Source organism: Uranotaenia lowii, unplaced genomic scaffold (genome assembly GCF_029784155.1).
Source record: "Uranotaenia lowii strain MFRU-FL unplaced genomic scaffold, ASM2978415v1 HiC_scaffold_266, whole genome shotgun sequence".
Taxonomy (NCBI): Eukaryota; Metazoa; Arthropoda; class Insecta; order Diptera; family Culicidae; genus Uranotaenia; species Uranotaenia lowii.
Genome location: NW_026598164.1, coordinates 1 through 14721, shown reverse-complemented (window position 1 = coordinate 14721; position 14721 = coordinate 1). Strand labels below are relative to the sequence as shown.

Here is a 14721-nt window from a genome sequence, read left to right as displayed (position 1 = left end):
CTCAGACAAAAAGATAATCAGGGTTGAAAGAATTTTAAATTGAATAGAGAACGTAAGAGCGAAAAGGACGAACGTCTTATACCGACAAGGGCAGTCAAAATCACTGTTGATGGCCCAGAGCTTCCCAGGGTAATTCAAATATACGGGGTAAACACAAAACCAGAAATTTATATCTACCCAGTACGGGTATGCACCAAATGTTGGCGTTTAGGGCACAAAGCAGCGGCGTGCAAGGGTAAACCTGCATGCAAAGTCTGCGGAAAGAACATAGACGACAATCACACAGAATGTGAAGATGGCACCACCCCAAAATGTAAAAATTGCGGGGGAGACCACCTTCCAACAGAGCGTACCTGTTTGGAAAGAATTCGTTAAAGAACACATAAACGCGGCCATGACTATCAACAAGATGACTTTCCAAGAAGCTGAAAAGCTTTATCCTAAGACGCAGAATCGCTTTGCTACCTTGGAATCCACCAAGGATTTCCCGGAATTAGGAGAACCAAGTAGCTCAAACACAAACTTCAGACATGTAAATTTACCTACATTAATACCTAGAAAACCTATAAACTACAGTAAAATAGTAAGTACCAACAAATCACAAAAAATAGAACAACCAACAACCATCAGACAAAACTTTCCCAAACCCATCCCGGAAATACAACGTACAAAAACAATAACAGAAAACCCACACCAAGTATCGGAGATTGAAAGATATCTTCAACAAAAAAACGAATCCCTTGAAAAACAATTACGAAATATCTTTGACAAAATTTCCAACAACACATCCGACAAACTGGATGCAGACCTTCTGTTAATCGAAATAGGCTCCTCTATAAACAAATTACTACAAAACTCAGAATCCCACACCAATGACAAATAAACAGTCGAAATGGCATCCTTCAATAATAGCATTAATATAGCTCAAATAAATATTCGTAGCCTTAGACCTTTACATAAAAGAGAGTCAATTAAAACATTCATAGTTCAAAATGACATACATATACTTCTTTTGCAAGAAACCTGGCTCAAACCCAACGAACAATTCAAATTTTTAAACTATCACTTCATAAAAAATTGTAGGCCGGACGGGTATGGGGGTACAGGTATTATTGTACACCCCAATCTGATATTTGACGAAATCACAATTCCAAACGTAGACTTAGAAATTACAGCGATTAAAACGAAAAATACAAGATTCCCAATAACATTTATCTCTATATACATAGCACCAGACACAAATCTTGATGACATCAAAACATCATTACTAAACTTGTTTAAATACATGGACAATAATGTATCTGAAATAGTCATTGGAGGTGATATGAATGCTCGCAGCCCACTTTGGGATCGTGCAGCTCAAACAGAAAACCCGCGAGGCGAGTTTCTAAGTGACTTAATAATCGACTCCCATCTCATTCTATTGAATAATGGCAAACCTACTCGATGGCCAGACCTCAATCAAAGTCCAACTGCAATAGATTTGACCATTACGACACCCAGGATAGCTCAAACGACAATGTGGTCAATAAGCGAAGAAGACTTGGGAACTGACCACAAGCTGCTACAAATCCAAATTGACAACTGCAACAAACTCAACAACAAATTGTCAAAAACATTAGTCTCTAAATCAAAAGTTATTAAAACATTAAACAAAATTGACCCCGAATCACTTAAAACAGTTACAGATTTGAATTCCAGAATAAACCAAGCAATAGAACAGGCAACATATACCATTCACTCAGATAGTAAGAAAAAGATAAAGCCATACTGGACAGAAAACATTAAAAAACTTTACGAAGAAAAGAATAAAAAACATATACAATTTCGAAAAAATTTGACCCTAAGAAATAAAATAGAATTTAAGAAAGCAGAAAAACATTTTATTCAAGCACTCAGAGAAGAAGTTTTCAAATACAGAAATCAAATGTTAAACGAAATCAACGAAGACACCAATATCAACCAACTATGGAATATTGTAAAAGCAATAGGAGGGAACTATCAATCTAAACAGAACACGGAATTATTAACTAACGAAAACTTAGCAAAAAAGTTCATAGACCTAAACTTTATAAGCGAAGATATTAGAGGGCTAAACATTACCAACTATAACGTAGAGAAAGAACAGTACATCAAGCCAATGAGCATTGAAAAGATGATTAAATCACTTAGAAGCAAAAAGGATAGGTCAGCCGCTGGTGAAAATAATCTTTCATACTTTATACTTAAAAACTTAAAACTAGACCTTATCACCAGAATACTCCAAATTACAAATGAAGTTTGGATGTCTGAAAACATACCTGAACAATGGTTATGTATTAAAGTGGTTCCAATATTAAAGCCAAATAAAGACAGGCTTTCAGAAAAATCCTATAGACCTATTTCTCTCATAAACGTAAATCTGAAATTAATCAATATAGAAATTAAAAATCGCATAAACAGCTTTCTTTTAGAAAATAATCTAATACCGGAACTTTCATACGGTTTCAGAGAAAAATATTCAGCAATAGATTGCGTAAACCATTTGAACAGTATCATCACAGAAGCCAAAAGAGCTAAATTGACGGTAGCAACGATTTTTCTAGACTTAACAAAAGCCTTCGATTCTGTAAACGTAAATATACTACTTAACATATTGGACAATATTAAAATTCCAGCAAAAATCCAGAGATGGATTTATCTCTATCTAACACAAAGGAAAGTTACAATGGAAACAGCCCATAACAAAATAACTAAACTCACAAATCAAGGCCTACCACAAGGTTGTCCCCTTTCGCCGTTACTTTTTAATATTTACACAAGTAGCTTACACAATATAACTACACATAATATAACCTTACAGCAATTTGCCGACGATTTTTCTATAACTATAACAGGAAAAACACTAAATGAAGTAGAACAGGAAGCAAATACAATCCTATCCAAACTTAAGTCAGAATTACAAAATCTAGAAATCGGTTTAAACCCGGACAAATCAGCTTTTATTCTCTTTAATAGCAGAATAGAAGATAAATTAAACATAATAATAGATGGAATACACATTGACCAGAAAAACAATCACAGATACCTAGGATATATTATTGATAATAAACTATCACACAAAGCTCACGTAAGCTACTTAGCAGCAAAAACTAAAAAACGAGTTAACGTTATAAAAATTATCTGTAAAAGAAACCAAGGTGCACATCCCAAAACTGCCCTTAAAATTAATAAAGCTATCATCAGATCTCAACTAGACTACGGAATCACACTGTACGGAGGGATAGCCAAATCAAACATGAGCAAGCTAAATACAGTATACAACAATTCACTAAGAACATGTTTAAGACTATTAAAATCTACCCCCACAAACGTCTTATATTCTGAAGCCGGGGGAAATCCCTTTAAAATTTAGGGCGGAATTTCTTGCCAAGAAAGAAATGTTAAAATCGTTCTCCTACAATAAACCCATTACTGGAATAGTTTCAAAATTCATTGAATTACATCAGCTTCACGCAGCGAAAAGATTTTTTATTTCAAAGGAAAGTGCCGCAAAAACAAAGGATTTTTTCCTTTGATTTTGGGATAAATAAAAATTCCTTTGGTTCAAATGAATTTTTCTTTGTTTCAAAGAATTTTTCTTTTGAAAAATCTTTGAATCAAAATTCTAATCCTTTGAAACAAAAAACAGTTTCATTCGATACAGAGTCGTTTTCGTTTGCTACAATGTAACAAAGATTTAGATTTAAAAGCATTTATTCATTGAACTCTTTCTCTTTATTCCAATTGGAAGAAATATTTTCAGTTGTTCCGAAGTTCCTATTAGGAATTTTAAATAATAAAAAGAAAAATATAAAATTTTTAATTCTTTTTTATTCACGAACTTAAGAAAAACACTTGTTCACTATGTAAATAATTGAATGGTCCGATCCTAAATTTCGGTGACACCAGTCTGGCGTAGAGGCATTTCTTCGTGAGCTGACTTCCGGAAGCAAGTCTCGTTGCTGGCTTTCCTTGCCATCCGACTGGTAGTTGCCGCTGAAGATCGGGCTGAAGATAAACTAACCGCTGAATTTAGGGTGGAATCAGCAGTGGTCCTGTAACAATGCAAGCGCTTATAGAAATTCTTAAATATTCCCTTTTTTATTAACGGATACACTTACCATTCTTCATCCTGAATTCTCCTTAGCTAACTCTGATTAACTGGTTTAGATTTTTAACACAACCGGCCAAACTCAATTCTATTTTTATGATTTATTCTTCTCGCTCAATCCAAAATAACTCTAAGTTTGAAGTTTTTATTTAAAGAAATTATTCCTTTCCTTCGAAAGCATTTTTCTTTGGTTAAAAGAAAATTTACTTTGTTTCAAAATTAATATGCAATTGAACAAATGTCTTTTAAATCAAAGAATTTCTTTCAAATCAAAGCCCAAAATTATTCGATTCAAAAAATTTATTCTTTCTTTCAAAAATTATTCATTTGAATCAAAACCATAATTCATAGATTCAAAGAAAACAAGAGTTTGATTATAAAAAATGAATTTTTTGATTCAAAGTCAGTTTTGTTTTGTATCAAAACCCAAGTTTTCTCTGCGTGTTCCTAAATTCCACACATTTCTTGAAAAAACAATCTTCGAAAACAAAAACCTATTAATACAAACACACCAATCGTTCACAAACACATTTAAAAACGATGACAATATAATAGAAAACTTAAAAATTCAAACACACATATATGGATACAAGAATACGATGACTGATAGTGTAGCAAGAACAGTAACAATCAACTATCTTAACGAAAACTACAGTAGGTTCCACGCAGTTTACACTGACGATTCAAAAACCGAAACCGAAACAGGCATAGGCATCTGGTTTCAAACAGAGAAGGAAGAATTTTCCTGCAAAGTAAATAAACACCTATCAATCATGAATGTAGAGTTGATGGCTTTAAAAACAGCAATTGAATTAATAAACACTAAAAAGGACACAGAATTCGTTATATGCACCGACTCAAAAGCCAGCCTGGAAAGCATCGCGAATAAGAAATTTAAAGACAACTATATAATATCCGAAATACTGACGAAGTTGAAAAACTCAAAGAAAACCATTCACTTTCAATGGGTCCCGGCCCATAAAGGGCTTAACGGAAACGAAAAAGCCGATCAGCTATCGAAGAACGGATGTACAAGTGAGAATATCATTTACTGTAAACTACCTTTAAACGATGGAATAATCCTGGCTAACAATGAAACCTTTAAAAACTGGACAAATGAATACATTATGGAATCCCAGAGCAAAGGAAAAAAATACTTTCACCTACACAGTACACCACATACAAGACCATGGTTCTACAACTTTAACTTTGAACTACACGAAATAATATCCCTAGGACGAATAAGAACCTTCCATACGTTGACTAAGATTAAACTCCATCAATGGAGACTTATTCAAGACGATAAATGCAGCGACTGCAACTTACCAGAAGACTTACAACATATTTTATTCGATTGTCCCAAATACGTAAATAGACCAAACTACACCTGCCTGACCAACCATAGTAGCATCGAGGAATTACTTAAACTAGCTAGCCTAAAAAACCTAAAAGAAATAGCAGAATTTATTAAAGTTAACGGCATTGTTTTATAAAAACGATACAAACACAAGTTTCTCTTTACCAACTATAAAATAATAACAATCACCACCTACCTGGATGGTGCCACGAAAGCGAAACGCCAAAAACAAAACGAAAAACCGAGTAAAAACAAAAGAGGCCGCTTGAGGCCCAAACACACCCCTTCAACTTGACAACCTTTGGCAGTTTAGCTGTTTTAGCTCGCCATAAAGAGGAGAAGAAGAAGAAGAAGAAAAATCTGATTCAACTCAAATCAATCGATTGGTTTCGTCTCGGTCGAACCTTTTTCAGTAGCAGTGGTTGAAGCTAAAGCAAAAAATGGCCCATAGGCAGCAGGAAGAACAGATCAACTTCAGATCAGGTTAGTAGCTGATTTGTTATGCTTTAAAATTGATGAAATTCAAGTTAAAGGGATGTTACTAACAATTTTTGTCTAACTTTTCCAGCGGCGGAATCGGCTTCTGTTGTCCTGTTAGCAGGACAGGATTAACGAATCATCAACAGTCGGCGGAAATTTCTAGATTTTATTAACTCCTTCAATTAAACGGCGCCGTTGTTGGATCTAACATTGTTCGCCGCCCCGTTTACTCACTTCCGTCATGCGCTGGACGATAATGTGTGACCACAATAAATTCGTAGGATGCGGACGCCAGACTTTTTTGTTCACCACAAAAAATCTCCCAGGATTCCTCAACAGTCGGCTTTGCCTTCCCAATTCGATCGCACTGACGCCTCCAAAAGACTTTGGTCAAGGTATTTCAATCAGGAGGAACTTTGATAGGGCAGAAGTTCGAGGTAAGTTCTAACGAAAACATAAATTCTAAAGTCAAAAACCTCCAACATTCACTGCAGGTTCGCGAGAAAATGGAATCGGCGGCACAGCAAGGATGACGAAGGCAAACGTCGAGTCATCCGCATGAGTGTACGCGAGCTACCAAGCCGCCTTTTTAAAGCACCAGTCTAAATCTAGAAAGTTAGGGTGAGTAGTCCGAAGTTTCTAAGAGTCATTTTTTTTCACCAGTGCTGAGCAGCCGCATTCCGAACTACAGTACCGTTCATAATTGTATAGAAATTGGAAGCACGCGCACTGTCATTTCGACTTTGAACATCCATAACTTTTTACTCTGTAAGATTGATCAACTATCACACTATTATATCACAAAATTTGAGCTTTCTAAAGTTTGTTTGGCCTGAGATATAGTAGTTCTACAAAAATCGGACTTTTTGGACTTTTGCCATTCAAATTGCAATATCTCAAAAACTCAATGCTTACTCAATATTTCAACAACCACCCTGCAAAATTTCAGTAAAAAATGTTGCGTATTTCCTGAGATATTGCAATTTGAATGGCAAAAGTCCAAAACGTCCGATTTTTGTAGAACTACTATATCTCAGGCCACAAAAATTTTAAATAGCTCAAATTTTGTGATATAACAGCGTGATAGTTGATCTATCTTACGCAGAAAATTTGATCAAGAAATATCATCAGAGTAAAAATTTATGGATGTTCAAAGTCGGAGTGACAGTGCGCGTGCTTCCAATTTCTATACAATTATGAACGATACTGTACATTTTTTCGATTGGCTGCAAACAAGGAAGAAGGAAATGTCTCGTATAAAATGACCCTTTAAAATAGTAACGCTCATTGTTAACAAAAATGATTGAAAATCATCAAGAGCGCTTCTGACTACATTCCCTTTCCACAGAGGATTTTCTGCAAAACGGTTGCTGTCTTGACAGTTGAAACACGATTTAGTCAGTTTTTAGTTAAATCTGAATTTTCGTTGGCCGATTAGAAGTCCCTTTTAAATACAGGAAAACGCCTTATGATGTTTAAACTATAAAGTTGGATGTGTGTCAAATTTGGTGGAAATAGTTTGAAAATTGATGGGGTTCTATCACCTTTTATATTGAATGTATATGGGAGCTCCCTCATTTTAACAGTGGCAAAGGGGTTTCAATACAATGAATCATCAGAATATGTCTAAATTTGTCCAACAAGACAACAAATAAATTCATGCTGCAAAAAGTTGATTTGCCACGAAATTTTATGGAATATGCTTAAAAATTGTATGGGTGTGCCATATTTTATGTTAATTTTGTATGGAAGCCCTTCCTGATTTGAAAGTATTGTTGAAACCATCTCCTACTCCGAATACTCTCATACACCCAATTTCACGTTGATCAGGACAGTAGTTTTCGAGTGTATAGAGAAAAATCAGACAGACAGACAAACATTCATTTTTATATATCTATTTAGATTTTTTTTCGGAAAATAAAAATAAGACTGATAGCCTTAATTTTTTTCAGCTTTCCCGGAGACTTCAAGCTTCAAGCCAAGTTTCACCCAACACCTACTGCTGACCAATTTTACTTATCTATTGTCGTATAATTGAGTTTGTTGAACCCTATCAAAAATAAAGTTGTACCAGTGGTTGTACTTACTCGAAAATGAAAATTTTGCCGGATGGAAAATTACGTGAAGCGGATCCCTATATTGATAAAAAAAAAAATTATGTGATGTAGACCTAAGCAAACAATTGTGAACATACAAAACGAGTTTGGCTCCTTGAAGCCTCAAGCTATAAGCCGTTTCGAATAAAGAAATTAAAAAAAAAAAATAAATTAATAAATATATTGCAAAAAAAAAAATACTTGTGACTTATGTGTGTGACTTAAAAAAGCTGGACAAATGTATTACCTATGTATGCGTTTTATGAAATAACTTGTTTATCTCTATAATAAAGACATTAAATATGTTAAAAAACAACGAACAAAACAAGCCGAATCCTAGAATATTTCTTTTTTTATTAATATACTTATTATATATAATTTTTTTCCCAAATAGGTTTATTAAAGTCGTGCACTTCTAAAGGATGTGTGTGCCAATTGTATCAATTTCTTTATACTTTGTTAGCAGGAGACTTGCGGCGTCTCAACTATTAGCATCAAAACTACTTTTGGGAAAGGAAAAGGGTGCGAGTTTAAATTACATGATTTTCTTGATTTGAAAAATCAAAATGATGATGATGCCACCGACCATTCAAACGTAGGTCATTATAAATTTTAGAAGCAACGTAACCGTAACCGGTGGCACCTCTCTACTAGTCCTTATCCAAACTATAGCCTTACGAAACAGGGAATTCTTTTCATTTTTCTCGGGATTTTCATCCCGAAGGATGATTCATCCCTCAACGATACAGGGAAGTAAGTACAGTTACCATTCCATTTTTATTCCTTTCAGAAACGAGTTGGTCATACGTGTTATCTTTATCCAATGATCAAATAATCAAATAATGGCAGTACAGCATATCGTCAAACAACAATAAAAATATTGAAAACCATAGCGAGCTCACTTTTTGGTATTTTAAGCTTATTAAACTTTGTTTTCCGAAAAAAAAACAGACAAACACACTTATTTAACACATTTATTTTATTTGTAAACTTTTGTATCGAAGAATTTCAATTTCATATTATATTCCGCACTTCCAGTCGTATGTTCCGAATGTTTTCTGGTGGTGGTGCTCAAGAGACTTTGCCTCTGCCCGATTTCCAGCTGGATTTGAAATAATATCATTCAGCGACATTTTACCTGCACATTTTCAATGGTACCTGTAATATGAGTTGCTTCTTCTTTACAAGCTTTCGTCCGCAGCATTCCATCTCGAGATTTAACTAACTTTTGAAAAACTCTTGTCATTCGATTTCGGCATAAGCTAGAAAAAGATCTTTCCATGACTCAACTTTCGGCAGACCACCTTAAAATGCTGTATCGAACGCTTACTATCAAAACTGGAACCCATAAGATCGACTGAGAGATGGCCAAACATCCCCAGTGACAGACATGTGCCCATTGGGATACTCTCTTCTTCTTTTTCTTGTTCTGCTGTTGATTGTACGGGATACTCTCCGCCGTCGATTATCTGATGAATTTCTTCTAGTAAATATTTGGCATACAATGGCTTCTACTTGATTTTGACACCAAGCATGGCTACATCTTTAGTTCAACAGCGAGCGGATTTGACGATTTCATCCGGATTCAATATCGTCTCTTCTATTCGTTTGCATCCTGCTACCACAAACAGCTCAGTGAGAGCATCGTCTTCAAGGTGTAGGTGATAAGGTAACCCAAGGCAAACTAGTGCGATAGACCTTAGAAGTCGAGATCCATTGGGCATGTAGCATTGGATAAGCTTTCTACAATAGGGAAACATACAACAATTTTATTCTTGCTAAACCTCAAATCGATATATTTTTCTTACCGGATCATTTCTATAATCGCATCTCATTTCTATCCATTCATGCGCTTCTATCATCGAACCGCTCAATTTCCTGCTGCAATCGATTGCTGCGTCCGAACTCGGATTCATTCTTACCAGTACACAAATCATGTTTGTTCTGATTATACAGATTAAAAAAAATCTTCCTTAACAAAATGATTGCAAATTGCGACAATTGGTACGTTATGACAACAAAAATAAACTACAACGTTGTTTTATGTGGATGTTTCTAATAGGAAGTTTCCGATATTTTCAACTCATTTTGACTAAATCGTTCATAAATGTCCTTCACAGAAACGAGTGCAGTCACGCACCGGACTCATCACTCATGTTTGCCAATGGAAATAATCTGGCTCGTCCCGTTTTGACTTTAGGGTTATTTCAGGTAACAGTTATCTAGCATAATGTGACCTTTCGCAAAATACAAATTTTTTTCATTATAATTTGTTATGCCAATTAACTATTCGGTCAAACGACTTTCCGGAAAATAATGCCAGAATTATTGTTCCACGCCGATTGTGCTTTTTGTGTTGATGATGGTGATGGGCATTCTACATATTTGTGTCTCTGTTTTTATGCTTTGTTAACGATAGCTACTCTTCTCAAAGCAATGAGTTCTCCAAGTCGTTGATCCAATCATCGGCACTGACAGCTCGCTTTGCCTTCCGCTGTCGTGGGCTTTGCTTCGGGGACACTTTGTTGCCCTTGGGAGAATTTTCTGGAAGAAACAAACCACTTTCGTTAGTGGGCTAGTACAATTAAGTATTAGGACTTCCAATTTTCGTTTATTGAAGATTTTGAAGTTGGTTATCGAAATATGTTCCAGAAAGAAAGTCTAGTTTCTATAAGAAAAAAAAACAACAAAAACTTACGAATCCTCTTGAGTGTTTCTTGTGGAATCCATTCATAGTCCACATCCTTGGTACTGGTGGTTCCGGTTTCCACGGGCAGCTGGGGAGCGTTTACGCTTGCCATACGATCCAGGAATTGTTGGCCGAGCACCAGCAACAAAACTACAACAGCCGCCAGGAACACGTACAGGAAGAACGTTTCCCCATCCAGACCCTCATCGATTTCGATAATCGAAACGGTTTGATTGAAGACGGCTTCGGAAAACTGATTTCCGCTGGCGTCACGGTAGTTGAGCGCAATGTTCAATCCGAATGGCCGACCGGCAAACGACAAACGACCCGGTTTAATGTCTCAGTTGTAAGCAATAGCCGAAAAGTTTTGAATGAAGTAGCTGAAATCCATGGGATACCGGAAGAAAGCTTCGATGCTTTCTACTATGAAATCTTCACTTCCCTCATTGGCGAATCCAACGAGGAATTCGACAGGATTTCCGGCAGGCAATTCCAGTTGAGTTCCAGTAACATAGAGAGGCCTTGTAAATAGAAGCATCTGGCGATTTCGTCGTTTCTGGTTCCTCATCTGGTTTCGGTTCCTCGTTTTGGGTTACCGATGCCTCATCGGATTCAACTTCAACATCCAATTCCTCGTCTAATTCATCCTCGGTAGCATTGGCCTTGAACCGGAAGCCTGCCATAAATAGAAAAACCCAAAGTTATGGTTACGAAATGCCACGTCGAAGTGAAAGTGATAGAACTTCCAATGAAAACTTGAAACTTACCGTTGTCCGCCGTAAGGAGAACCGCCGAAAAAACCAGCAAAGCAAAGACCAATAGTTTCTTCATCGGAAGTAACTGTTCTGCTACTTGAATCACTGAGTTTATTCACAAAATTTACACTTTATTTATTCACTGGAAAAGACACTTACATCCGCTAGCGCAAACCGTGATAATATGAGGTAGCCAAATCCAACTTGCGCTGATGCGTCCGCTTAGCCGATCGAGCTTTTCTACCAAATGCTGCACGGCTGGACGTTTTGCGATGAAAACGTCAGTAAACGTGCCAACCCAGGATCTAAGTAAAAGGATCTGTTTGATGTGAACTTTCCGGTTTGAATCCGAAACGTTTCCACTGAAATCTGTATACTACGGGAGAGTAATCTGTACCGAAAAACAACTTTGACGGATTTAATGGACACCCCAAAATTTCACTATTACGAATAAGAGAGCAAAGCAATACACAACCAAAACATTCAATTGGCTTGTACTAAATTGGCTGCGCACTGTACTAAACACTTTTAGTACATTTGCAGGATGGCTCATTTGCCGGATAACTATTATCCTCTAAATCATGTAGCCATTGAAGAGAATAATAGCTGTGATTTTACAGTGAGGACTAAACAGAACTAAAAGCAACAGTAATCTCAGGAAAAGAGGGATTTAATCCTCTTAATTACCAAGGGCCCGGAATAGAGGTTATACCGCGCCTCCAGATCGCGTTCCTTTTGATTTTTCCTTGGCAACCCCTTTGATAACTGTGCATGATTTATTGCAATGTAAATAAATAATTAAAGTAAATTTTAATTCACAACAATATCGAATAAATAACACGATACTTATGATAACACAATAATATGGTGTGATATACGAGAAGAGCAATAATGAAATAATGATAAGTACAATTATCGAATATCAAAAATCATAATAATTGTAAGTGGACGCAAAGTCCCTAAAATTTGTCGAACTAATAATCAAAGTGGTTCGATTTAGTTGGGCGCCATTTGTAACAAGAGGTTTCTCATGGTCATCGCCACAAAATAAAAACATCGAAATATTGATTTAAATTTCACTTTGGTAACATTTATTCATAACCGCCCAATCACCTGACTTTTCCATTTGGTTTTACTTGAGTGTGCTTGTGAACAAGTCCCACTTACGGCTCATGCATGGTTCCACTGTCTTGCCTTCGAGACTCTCGACCGCCTGGCCATGCTGCTGCTGCAGTTGTTGTTGTTCTGCTGCTGGCGTTGTTGTTGTTCTGCTGCTGGAGCAGCACGGAGCAGTCCGAGGTGTGGTTGACGTTGCCCCGATGCTGACGCATAACATTGCCGTGCGGATGTTTTTGCTGGAGTTGTTGTTGTCCTGCTGCTGGCGCCGCACGGAGCATTCGGAGGTGTCGCTTGCCTCGCACCGATGGAGACGCACGACATTGCCGTGTCGGATATTGTTGCTGTTGTTCACTTTTGAAGGAACTGTTGATGCTGGCTCCGAAGTCGGCGATGATGGAGTGGCCATCTATGCCACGATCGCTGCTTCTGTTCTCCGTGGGGATGCGGAGCAGAAGCCCCGAACTTTTATACAGAGCCGCAGGGCCAAAATCCTCCGCACTCGACCGAGCACCGCGCACTTTTTTTTTCCAACCTTTTCCCAAAAACTGACCTCCGGAAACCTCGATGACAGTACCAGTTTTTTTTTCTTTTCAGTTTTTCGGGAACTATGGGCTGTCGGGTTTTTTCCAAAAATAAGTTCGATACAGTGGGCCAAATCTGGTCGAACAAGTTGGTTTATTTTTGATTAGGGTTGGGTTTTTTAAATGTATTTTTGCTCAAATCACACCATAACAAAAGTTCTAAAATCAACTGTAACACAGATTGTCACCCCCTTGGAATATAATGCATATTTTTCAATGTTGTTGAACAAAAGGTGGTCGATTTCTTAAATAGGATTTGAATAGGTGTTCCAAATTTTCAAACGCGTTTTTCTCGTTTCGAGCAAACTGCTAGTTTCGCCCTTTTGAAATGTTACGCTAGAACTTAGTTTTGCTTTTGCCCAGACAAACTCAAAGTTGAGAGCGGCCACTGAAGTGCTGTTTTGAACCAAAACTACTTAATTTTGAGTTTAAAAAAATAGCGTGAATGTGAGCGAAATGTTTTGAAAGCGTACACGCTGAGGCGGTTCTTCTCATTTAGGTTAGATTTTATATATTTTTTTCCCAATTAAAACATATACGATTTTTAAAGGACATTTTAAAATATGAATCAAACGATTATCAGAATAAAATTGAAAAACTCAATAAAATTATTCGCGACAAAATTCTGAAATGTCATTATAATTATGGCAATAAGAATTACTATGCACACAGTTTCACGTACAAAATTGACTTTAAAAAAATCCTGTTCATATCCCGAATAGACCAAGACCATGGTTCTACATTGTATTAACAATGGTTTTCGTCTTAACAATGAAAAACAATGTAGAATCTCAATCCCTTCAAAAAGTAAAATTTGTGTTAGGGGCTGTTCACTAATTGCGTAAGCACATAGGGGGGGTGGGGGGGTTTCACATTTGCTTACGATCTCTTACTAGGGGGGTAGGGGGGGTTTCCAAAAATCTTACGTAAGAAATGTTATATTAAAAATTCATCACAGCCACATCCATATGAAACCATATTACTCAGGTTTTTTTTACTCACTACCCAAGCAACCAAAAGTCGCTCACTTACTTAAGCATGGAATTGCAAAGTTCGTATTTGGCTGAAAAAAGATGTTTTGAGACTTTCAGGTGCTCATATTACCTTAAAAGTTACCTAGAAACCTTCAGCGCCTTTGAAAAGGTGAAAAAGATGATTAAGGAACTTCTAAGCGCATCTTACGAAACTTCATTCAAGAAAGGCGCAAACGTTCGCTTAGCACTTTCTAATGACCCGTTACGGAACCATCTTGGTAACGCGAAGAACTTGTTTGCACCTTTTAAGAGACATGTCAAATTTTCTGCCACCTGTCTATCAAAATTCACATATGTTGATTGTTTACATGAGAAGAACTAAAAACAGCAATCAATTATATAAAAATATAATCTAATAATCGATCCGTTTTTAATTGTTTCTTCGCGTAAAATCCAGGATCAGAGCCATCAAAATGGACCAGGAGCAGCAGGAGCTAACATTTGGAAAACATCATCATTCGAATGGGGCTGGTTCCGG

General features: G+C 36.7%; 1 protein-coding gene, 1 long non-coding RNA gene and 1 pseudogene across 2 annotated transcripts in view; 1 reads left to right on the top strand and 2 right to left on the bottom strand.

Moving 5' to 3' along the window:
- LOC129759762 (uncharacterized) overlaps nucleotides 1–5673 on the bottom strand; it is a 37751-nt gene extending 32078 nt beyond the window's left edge. The window contains exon 1 of the transcript XR_008740227.1: nucleotides 5459–5673. The gene's annotated coding sequence lies outside the window, so the exon portion shown is untranslated. The remainder of the gene's footprint in view (nucleotides 1–5458) is intronic.
- Nucleotides 5674–5842: 169 nt separating this feature from the next.
- Nucleotides 5843–8393, top strand: LOC129759765 (uncharacterized). The gene is made up of 4 exons (XR_008740228.1): nucleotides 5843–5972; nucleotides 6058–6406; nucleotides 6464–6590; nucleotides 7922–8393. It is a non-coding gene; the product is annotated as an uncharacterized LOC129759765 (long non-coding RNA).
- Nucleotides 8394–8484: 91 nt separating this feature from the next.
- Nucleotides 8485–12175, bottom strand: LOC129759761 (translocon-associated protein subunit alpha-like; annotated as a pseudogene).
- Between the last annotated feature and the right edge of the window lie 2546 nt (nucleotides 12176–14721).